Genomic DNA, 11,158 nt, shown 5'->3' with positions numbered 1-11,158 from the left:
TAATTACTGTTATAAACTCATTACAAGCTAATTGTCTCATTTCTTTCTTATCTTATGATATGTATTATGGTACTGTACTGTGGTTGCGTTTTATTATTGTCATGAATGTTTCATGTTTGAGCTTTTGATATGCAAAACAACAAATCGCCTTCAGGACACTAAAGAGGAATTCAATCCCTTCATTCTTACTCATCACAATTCACGGTTGCATTTTATTTTCATGCATAGATAAAATAAATTATAATATTGACACCATATGTACCGGCAACCACACTACTGTCTAATTTTGGTGCTAATCTTAATCTTGTCAGTTGGGTTGCTGAATTCCTTCCAGACAGAACTCAGGGGCTAAGAGTCAACAATACTCTGTCTCACAAGCTGTATTCTTGCACAAGTGCTTCTCGAGGATCTGTATTGTCTTTCTCTTTGTTCAGCATACAATTTGTAGGTTATTACCAGTCGAGTACGACACAGAATTGCAGACAGCTCTGTTATTAGTTTTTTGCAGGCAGATGTGTGGGGTCATGGGCCAGCAAGAGAAGATTTTGCCACCTGGTGCAAACAAAACTACTGCAAGTAAGTTCACTGTCATCTCAGCTCGGGGCATCAGTGTGGTGAACTGTACTGTAAGAGTGCCTTCACTGTCAGGCCACACTCAGATCAAGAGAGCACAGCAGCACAGGGACACATTGACACAGTCCAGCCAGCTGCATGACCTGAACCAGGCATACAGATGGGCTCCAAACAGCCACGAATGCCAAAGAGCCCTAAAGGACAAACTTAAAAAAAAATAAACTACATTTATTTTGGACCCACAAAGACTGTTTATCTGTCTGGAAAGGTCTCAAAAAATGCAATAAAACAAGAATACATATAACATATTAAGCGTATTGTCAGGGATACATGCAATAATACATGTACATTTTATGAAAAAAAAAGATTAAACAAGGTAAATCCACAAGGTAAATGCAGATAAGGTCCATCCATGCTTCAACGTTCTTACAACTAGACACAGTACGGTACGTCTTGACATCTGTTTTAAACTGTTCAAACATGGGTTTCTTCCCACACCACTCCGTTAATTATTATATCATGCAAGTATAATACTTTTAAAACTACAAAAAATATACAAACGATATTTTCATCTTACTTTCAATGGGATTCAAATGTAACATAAATTCATTTATTTAAAAGTCATATCAATATTAATCTCTTTCTTTATATAAGTTTTTAAAACAGTCCAGAATGTTTCTAAACCACAACATGACCAAAATAAATGTTGTTAGGTTTCAGGGCTGCTTTCAGAAAGGTCACAGTTATCATCTACGCTGATTTTCAATCTCCGCACGTCAAGAGTCAGCCACAGCGCTGTGAGACTCACCTCCATAGACTCGTGTATCTCTGTCGCCGCCCAGTGGACATTTCTTCAGAAGTGTCACCGCCCGCCGGGATGCGGACAATCCCGGGACTGAAGCTGTGTGACTGGCCAAGTGCCGCGTCGAGGGCGGAGTCTCCGCGGGGGCATCCGGTAGTCCGCACTGATTGGCCAAAAGCTGCTGACAGTCCAGATCCAGTGGAAGGCCGATCCAGTCCAGGTTTTCCTCTGCTGACAGTCCAGATCCACTGGAAGGCTGATCCAGTCCAGGTTTTCCTTTGCCGACGGTCCAGATCCAGTGGAAGGCTGATCCAGTCTGGGTTTTCCTCTGTGGGACGCCGGATCTACGCGGAAGCAGCCGGAAGTCAGAACAACGCGTCACTTTTGAATTGGTTTTTTTACATTTTTTAAAGTAAGCATTAACTAGAACAAAGAATACAATACAAATACAAGTACCGGTCTGTCGCTGAGCTCGGTGTGGTTCCGCTCTCTGCTCGTCAAGCACTGCAGCTCCTGGAAACCTGTCCTTCAGGGCAGAGAGTTATTAGTGAACTCCAGACACCGCTGGAGAGTGTGTTTACCGGCGAATCGGCTCACGCTGCTGATCAATTCGACCTCATTGTGTTTTCTTCTTTCTTTATCGTGCAATAATACAAATGCTTCATGATGCACGCAAGAGTACATTACAGATCACCGGAGTACATTATACAGGCAAATAAAGAGAAGGTACGCACAGCTTTCATGTTGTGATATTTAGACATGGTTTGGAGACGTTCCCTCGTGTGTATTTTGAATTATTCAAATGCGAGTCTCTTCCATTTGGAAGCGCATAATTTCAGTGCATGAGCTACCTGTTATATTGGGCGACATGTCACACGGATAATCAAACAAGAACGAGTTTTCCCCTTCAATCGAATCAGCGAAACAAGTGGGCAGTGCAGCCAGGAGAACTACAGAGACTGACTACATTACCCATACGCCATGTGGGCGACATCCTTCTGACGTCATCAACTCGCGTCTTTGAAGTTTATTTTATTTATTTTGTATTACATTACTTTAATACTTTACCCTTGTTTGCAATGTATTATTTGTTGTTGATAATGCTTTTTTTAATAAAAACAAAAAAACTATTAATACGTATATTCTTAACGGTATTTAAAATTAAAAAAACTGTAGGTGAAATTTTGCTTCATGACCACCAAGTGGCGCCATTGGCACATTATTGTAAAAATCATAATTTCTAAGACAATTTTTCCTTTTTAATTCCAATGATCGGCCATCAGAAGCGCACTTCACTCGTCCTACTGCTTCTAATGAATTAAAAATTGCTTACCCTTATATAGCGCTATACTGGACAGGAAAATGAAGCCCACGCACTGTGGATTTGAAAAAAAACCTATTTTGTGAAAATATAAAGTTTCACCATGAATTATTTGTGAGAAAACTTTAAATTGTCTGGTGGTAAGTATTTGTAATATAGGCTTGCCCATTTCTGTTCAAAAACACGAGATAGAAGTTTAACATACGTGATTCACTGAGATGGAAGGGTGGAAAATGACTGAAAGAAGTCTTGCGATGCTGTATTAATGCTTGACCCAACTGCAGCTCAGACCTGGAGCAAAGCCTGCTCAAACTCCTCAACCTCGTCCTGACGGCTGGCTGTTTCCCTGAGGCCTGGAATCAAGGACTGATCACGCCCGTCTGTAAGGTACCAGGGCTTCAGTGTGAACAGTAACCTGGGGAAGGAACTCTGTCGTATCTTGAATATCTGATTACCGGCCCTCCTTACTGAGCACAATGTCCTGCATTCGAGTCAGACCGGCTTCCTACCAAACCCCCACACATTCCAACACATTCACACCTGGGCTCTGATGGCCCATCTGGACCCAGAACAGTAACGCCTGGCACTACTGGAGCAGGACTGTCATACCTGGGCACTGCCAGCCCATCTAGACCAAGAACAGCAGAGCCTGGAACTGCTGGAGTAGGACTGTCAGACCTGGGCACTGACAGCCCTTCTGCATGAGACCAGAGTCATGCTTTTCCAGAAGAGATCCAGATCTCCGGAAAACAGTTACAACTTCACACTGAACAACAACACTTAGGAACCCAACCTACTACACATACCTCTGAATGACAATCAGTTCATCTGGGAGTTTTCCTGGCAGTGAAGTCACTGAAGGAGCAGGCACACAAGGCTTTCCAAGCCAGTAAAAGGAGGCTCTACAACATCAGTCCCCCAAATACAACTGGCTCTGAATATTAAAAAGTGCAATCGAACCATTTGCCCTATGCAGCAGGGAAGTGTGGGATCCCTTCACTGAGCAAGATGACACTAAATGAGACAAACAGCCCGTAGATACTCCATGCACAGAGTTCTGAAAAAACATCCTCCCAACTGGAATGCTACAGAATCCTAAACAGACAATACACACAACACATACTAACTCTGTTAACCATAACATTATGAGATGGTACCATTCATTTTTAACAAATCGTACACAGTATGTCAGGCTCAACAAAACTCTTTCCGCGTCACGATCTATGAGCACAGGTGCCCCTCAGGGCTGTGTGAGCTCTCCAGTTCTGTTCACACTTTATACAAATGATTGTACAAGCAGTAGTCAAAGCAACTTCATTTTCAAATTCTCAGATGATAGTTGTTCTGAACAGCATCGCCAGTTAATGCATAGAGGTAGCAGCTTATCTGTATACATGTCAGAAGTCTAAAGGTTTGTGCAATGGTGTGACAACAATAGCCTAATTCTCAATGTTAAAAAAACAAACGAAATAGCTTTTGATCCCAGAGCAGTTGGTGATCACACGCATGTAGTAATCCACAATGAATTTGTCACTCAGGTTGATTCATATAAGTACTTAGGTGTACACATAGGCAGTAACCTGTTGCTGGACTACTCGTGTTGAGAGTGTCTGGTCTGCTGCAGAGTTTACATTTCCTGCGAAGACTAAGAGTGCTTGGGGTTGGACAAGAAGTAATGCTACTCTTCTACCGTGCTGTAATCGAGAGCATGATCAGATATGGTATTACAGTGTATCTGTACTGAACTATCAGTTCATTTAAAATCACAAATAACCGCCTCTTCCAGACAGCTTTGAAGGTCATGGGAGTGAAACGGCATCTCTCCTTGCAGACAATCTTTGAAAACTCCCTCATCAAACAGGCAGGAAGAAATATATCAGATCCCTCCCACATCCTCAGCTCTGAATACCAACCTCTTCCTTCTGTCAAACGTTTTTAGGTTCCCAAATATAAGTCAAACAGATACAAACATACCTGTGTTCCACTATCCATTAAAGCTGCCAATGCAAATGTCAAGGATAAACACAATTTTGACTCTTACAACCCACTTGAGTGCGATATGTTTCGTGATGTGTTATAAAAGTTACATGTTGCTATGTGTTATATTGTACAGGTGCAATAGAGCGATGTGCAATGTTTTTCTTTTCTTCTTTTTTTTTGTTTGCATTCTATTTAAATGGACAGGAGTGCTGGGTGTCCACACAAAATTTCCCTCAGGGGACAATGAAATCTTATCTTATCTAGCTGGATATTTGTCCAGGCTAAGAACCAGCAGAGAGATACAGACTCTGACAAGTACAGGTTCAGAGACCACAATCAGGCAATAGCAACTGTGTGATGAAGACCCAAATGTATCCCACACCTGCCTGAGGAACAGACAGTGAGCCTGTATCTCAGTAATAATAATACAGTGTGTGATCTCAACAGATGACTCTTGGGCACGTGCCTGTGTGTTGTTAGTTTGTGTGCTTTTCTATATACTGCCTACTGCCATGAAACACATGCCCACCTTGGGGATAATGAAGACTCCCTCTCTCAAGAAAACACAACGTATCTGAAAATGAATTTTCTACAAATGTTTTCACCCCTCTGGTGTCAAAGTACTGCATCTGCAGGAAGGGGCGACTCGTCCGTCCATCGTCCAGCAGTCCCACTCTACAGCACATCAGGGAGACGCCTGTGAAATCAGCGCCTTCGGGTTGCTTCACAAATATATTATGTCATACGATGCGTATTTTTAAGGTCACATTAACTTGCACTGTTTGTGTGTGTTGTGAGTTCCGGTGTGAATGAAACATAGCCGCTGTGATGCAGATCACGTTCAGAGAAACTCCAGCTCTCGGTGTTTAAGAATATTAAACCTTTACTGACCACAGTGGTGCTGAAAGCGAAGCTCCACTCGTGTCTGTCAGGAGCTCCTCAGAGCCTCAGCTGAAGACCAGCCTGAAGATGCCCGTCCTTCTCCGATGACTTGAAACCTGACAGGTGATGAACAGGAAAGGTTTTTACTCGTGTGTAGCGACACCTGTACTGACGGACTGGTTGGCATTGCAGCCTCGCAGCGCCTGGGCCCTGGCTTTCTCCTCGACTGCGATACGATCAGGTGGGGAATTTTTTCCTGGGGGTTTTAGTGGTACACCTTGACTTGCAAATTCGTTTATATATATATCACATTTTTTTAGTTGTTTTAAAGAACTTACTGTTTTGATTAGATGTATCAGAGATTGTGACTCTACCTTTAGCTTCCCATTCCTTCCAAAGAATTTCAATTTCACACCTCTGGTTGTGCCAGACGGTCCTCAGTGGAAGAGATACCAGGGTCACCAGGACTGCTGTCACCTCTTCTGTACTCCTCCTATGCTAACAACTGTGTATCTACTGCTGACTCTGTGAAAGGAATCAAGTCTGCAGATGATCCCACCGGAATAAAAAAAAATCTGTAGAGGAAGGAGGTCACTGCTTTAGTCAGCTCCGCACAGACAGCACCCCAGAAAACCGGACCCACGAGAATATAAGCAGAGCATGCAAACTCCACACACAGCACCCAAGGAAACTGCACCCACGAGAACATAAGTAGAGCATGCAAACTCCACACACACAGCACCCCAGGAACTAGACCCACGAGAATATAAGCAGAGCATGCAAACTCCACACACACAGCACCCCAGGAACTAGACCCACGAGAACATTAGCAGAGCATGCAAACTCCACACACACAGCACCCCAGAAAACCGGACCCACGAGAAAATAAGCAGAGCACGCAAACTCCACACACACGGCACCCCAGAAAACTGGACCCGCGAGAACATAAGCAGAGCACGCAAACTCCACACACACAGCAACCAAGGAAACCGCACCCACGAGAACATAAGCAGAGCATGCAAACTCCACACACACAGCACCCCAGGAACTAGACCCACGAGAATATAAGCAGAGCATGCAAACTCCACACACACAGCACCCCAGGAACTTGACCCACGAGAACATTAGCAGAGCATGCAAACTCCACACAGACAGCACCCCAGAAAACTAGACCCACGAGAACATAAGCAGAGCATGCAAACTCCACACACACAGCACCCCAGAAAACAGGACCCACGAGAAAATAAGCAGAGCACGCAAACTCCACACACACGGCACCCCAGAAAACTGGACCCACGAGAACATAAGCAGAGCACGCAAACTCCACACACACGGCACCCAAGGAAACCAGACCCACGAGAACAGGGGCAGAGCATGCAAACTCCACACACACAGCACCCCAGGAAACCAGACCCATGAGAACAGGGGCAGAGCATGCAAGCTCCGCACACACAGCACCCCAGGAACTAAATCCAGGGTCCCAGCGCTGAAACCCACTGTGCCGCCGTCTCTCACCTTTTCACTCCACTTGCAGATCATGACGCGACCGGAGACCGGAGACTCCTCACTCCTGCAGTAACACACCCCAGCAGGAGGAGGCGCCGACGGACTCGCTCATGGTGCAGTGAGCCCAGCGGTGTGAGTCTGGTGTCCAGCGCTGATGTGTCCCTGATAGTCCTGTCCCACAGCCTGCGACTCACCGTTTCTTCCACAAAATACTCCAGCCAGCGCTTTTTAGACTAACGTTTCTGCTTTGCTCGCTGATTAGATTAAAAAAGCCAGCTGTTTACCTCCTGGAGGTCAGATCCCAACAACTTCTGCAGCACCGTTTCCCCGGCAACCACGTTTTATTTAACAAAGTAAAATAAACACAGGAGAAAAGTTTGCAAACATGCAGGCGGGATGAGCGCTGCAGACACAGGCTGCTGCCCGGGTCCGTCTTGTGAAATAAACAGGACAGAAAACAGAAAGAAAAATACACACTAGAGTACACATAACATAATCAGAGGTACACAATACTCCTGCTCTTTACACAGACAGGTTCAACAGGTCAATAAAGAGCAGGTCGGCGCAGCTGTCAGGATGTCTCATTTACAAAGAGTCTGAAGATTTGCTCGTCTCTTCCCAGAGCAGCTTCACTCCGGAGAGCAAGAAACAGCTCCTGCCGAGTCCGTCTTGTAAGACAGACATAGAAATCCGCGACACGATAAATACGCTGAAATTGTATAATTAATTCTGATGCTCAATCAAATCTGCGGAACGCGTGGGCAGCGCATGTGTTCTGTAGTGCTCTATAGAGCACTAGAGAGACTACATTTCCCACAAGCACTGTGGGCGACTTCCTTTTGACGTAATCGATTCGCGTCTTTTTTCTTTTTAATTATAACAACAATACATGCAGGAATAAACCCCATTATCTCAAAAGAGAAATTATTTGTCATCCACAGGCAGAAGGGGGCTTAAATGCTTTAGACTTTAGGACATCTAATGCTATTTTTAAGATTAAATGGATACAAAACTATTTAAAAAATAAGCAAAATGTATGGCATATAATCCCCAATATGATATTTCAAGAAGTAGGGGGTCTAGAGTTTTTACTAAAATGTAACTTTGACATTGGAAAAATCCCCTTGAAACTTGCCAGTTTTCATAAACAAGTACTTCTGACGTGGTCACTTATGTATAAACATAACTTTTCCCCACATAGATTTACTATCTGGAACAACAAATATATAAGAATTAGAAATAAAACCTTATTTTTTGAAAACTGGGTCAAGAATGATATAATTTGGATTAAACAATTAATCAAGGCTGATAGTGAAATATATAGTTACACCAAGTTTGTTAATAGATACAATATTTCTATTACTTTGGATCAGTATTTTGCTGTAATTAATGCGATTCCTCGGGAAATATTAACTCTTTTAAGGAGTTGTAATAGTAGTCCTTTAGAAACATTGGAAGAATTTACAGCTCATATTAAACTACAAGGAAAGGATATTGTGAGTTGTGGAAGTAATAACCAATTTTTGAGATCCTTGTTAAAAAATGATAATTTACTTGCGACTACAATATATTGGAATTCCGCATTTGGAAAGCGCATTGATTGGAGAAAGATTTGGATGATGCCCAATAAATATTGTATAACCAATAAAATTAAGGAGGTTTCATACAAAATAATTCATCGAATTTACCCAGTTAAAACTCTTGTTACCCAACGATTTAAAATTAATATAGATGACAAATGTGTTTTTTGTGACAATAGCCCTGAAACTATTCAGCATTTGTTTTGGTTATGTCCCAGGGTAAAAATGTTCTGGACTAAGTTGCAGAATTATATAAATGAAGAGACGAATATTGATATTTGTTTTGTTGAAAAAGATATTATGTTAAGTTTCAGCCCCAGTGAAAACAATATAAAAATTTATTTTGTAATAAATTTAATTATTATATTGGCTCGTTATCACATTCATAAAATGAAGTGGTCTGGGAAGTACCCTATGTTTGAGTATTTTAAAATGGATGTAAAGGGGTATTTGCAGACTATTTCGAAATGCAAAAATATGAAAGCGGTGCGGACATTATTTTTATTTAATTTGTTTAATCTTTTCTCATAACTTGAATTGATGTAGTAGTATGTACCCTGACGATATTTTTGTTTGGAATTGTTATATGTACTCTTGTTTGTATTGTAATGTTTGTTCTTTTGTTAAGCATAAATAAAAATTAAAAAAAAAAACAATACATGCCATAAAAACAAGACTACATATAACACAGAGTATAGTCAGGGGTACATCCAATAATACATGTACATGTCATGCAAAAAGATTAAACAAGTAATCTTGTTTAATAGTAAACAAAAGCAGATAAGGTCCGTACATGTTTCAAATTGTCTGTACAAACGCATTTACATCCGTTTTAAAGTGTTCAAACATGGGTCTCCTCCCACAGCATTTCGTTAATTATTATATCGTGGAAGTATATATTTTTTTTAAATACAAACGATATTTTCATATTACTTTCAATGGGTTTAAATGTAGCACGATGTTACTTCTTTAAAAGTAATGTCAGTATTAGTTTCCTTCTTTACATTAGCTTTCAGAGTTGCTGTCACAAAAGTCACAGTTACCATCTGTATTGATTTTCAATCTCTGCACAACGAGGATCTGTAAGGAGGCGCTTTAAGATTCGCCGCCATAGACTCGTGTATCTCTGTCGCCACCCAGTGGACATTTCTCGGAAGTGTCACCGCCCGCCGTAATTCAGTAAAGTCCCGGAATTAAAATTATGATTGGCTGAGAGCCGTATCCATCCCGCCTCCTGCCGGAATCGCGGCGCTAATTGGTTCAGACCCGAGTCACTCAAGGTGAACGTGGAACTCCGCGTTGATTGGCTAGCAGCGGTGTCACTTACCCAAATTAAAAGGAAGTCCCGCCTTTTTCCACCCAATGGCGGTGATTGGACACGCCGTGCGTCACTCTTATGACGTCCCTTCACGACGACGGATCCGGATCTGATGCGTGATTTGCGCGACAGCCGGTCCGTCGCTGAGATCGGTGTGGAACCGCGGCCCAGGATGCTGTGGTTCCGCTCTCTGCTCGTCAAGCACTGCGGACTCCCGGAAAACCGCATTGCAGGGCAGGGTTATTGAACTCCAGACGTCGCTGGAGAGTTACTTTACTGGCGAGTCACCTCACGTTTTTGATTAATTCGACCTTATTGTGTTTTCTCTTCTTTAACATTTATATTGCAATAGTAAAAATGCTATTCAATGCACACAAGAGTACATTACAGATCACCGGGGTACATTATACAGGCCAATAAAGATAAGGTACGCACAGCTTTTATGCTGGGACATTTAGAAATAGTTTGGAGACGTGCCCTCATGTGTTTCAAATGTGACTTATTTCCATTTGGAAGCGCCTTACATCTACCAAGGAAAGAAAAGGCTTCGAATATGAGATCGTAATGAAGAGATAGTTACGATCATTTCAGTGCATGAGCTACCTGTTATATTGGGCGAGATTTCACACGGATAATCAAACAAGAACGAGTTTGCCCTGGACTCCATTCCACTGCCGAACCTGAAAGTCAGAGCATGAGAACGGACGTATTGTATGGCGATTGTGGTGTTGCTCGACCACATAAATTAGGCGAGAAGTACAATCTGCTACTACGACATACGGTCTAATTATTAAATTTTCGATTATTTCTTATCTTTAGGCTATTTATACATATAATAACGAGCAAGTATCATGATTAAGTCAATGATAAATTATATTTTATATTCGGTTCAGCAGTATTGAGCAGTAAAATAACATCTATTTCTCACCAATAAATGTCAGAATTGGAAACCTTCTTTACACAATTGTGCCGATCAATTCAGTGCTTTAACAACAGGACAAAACAAAAACAAACGTAAGGTTTCTGGGCTGCTTTGAAAAAGACAATTATCATCTATATTACTTTTAAATCTATGCACACTATGTATCTTTACTGGGTCGATTCAATGTACAATTTTGTTATGGCGCCTTAACCTTATTATTCATACAAAATGTGTTTGACAATAGTCATGTTTTATTCCACTCAGTTTCCCCAAA

General features: G+C 41.9%; 1 long non-coding RNA gene across 1 annotated transcript; it reads right to left on the bottom strand.

Annotated features, from left to right (window-relative positions):
- Window positions 1-800: 800 nt before the first annotated feature.
- Window positions 801-7,942, bottom strand: LOC148809464 (uncharacterized). The gene is made up of 4 exons (XR_016087486.1): window positions 7,074-7,942; window positions 5,568-5,674; window positions 1,832-1,901; window positions 801-1,719 (listed from the first exon to the last, which is right to left on the bottom strand). It is a non-coding gene; the product is annotated as an uncharacterized LOC148809464 (long non-coding RNA).
- Window positions 7,943-11,158: the final 3,216 nt, after the last annotated feature.

The sequence above is a fragment of the Atractosteus spatula genome, unplaced genomic scaffold (genome assembly GCF_055471065.1).
Source record: "Atractosteus spatula isolate fAtrSpa1 unplaced genomic scaffold, fAtrSpa1.hap1 Scaffold_13, whole genome shotgun sequence".
NCBI lineage: Eukaryota > Metazoa > Chordata > Actinopteri > Semionotiformes > Lepisosteidae > Atractosteus > Atractosteus spatula.
This window is presented reverse-complemented; position numbering and strand designations above follow the sequence as displayed.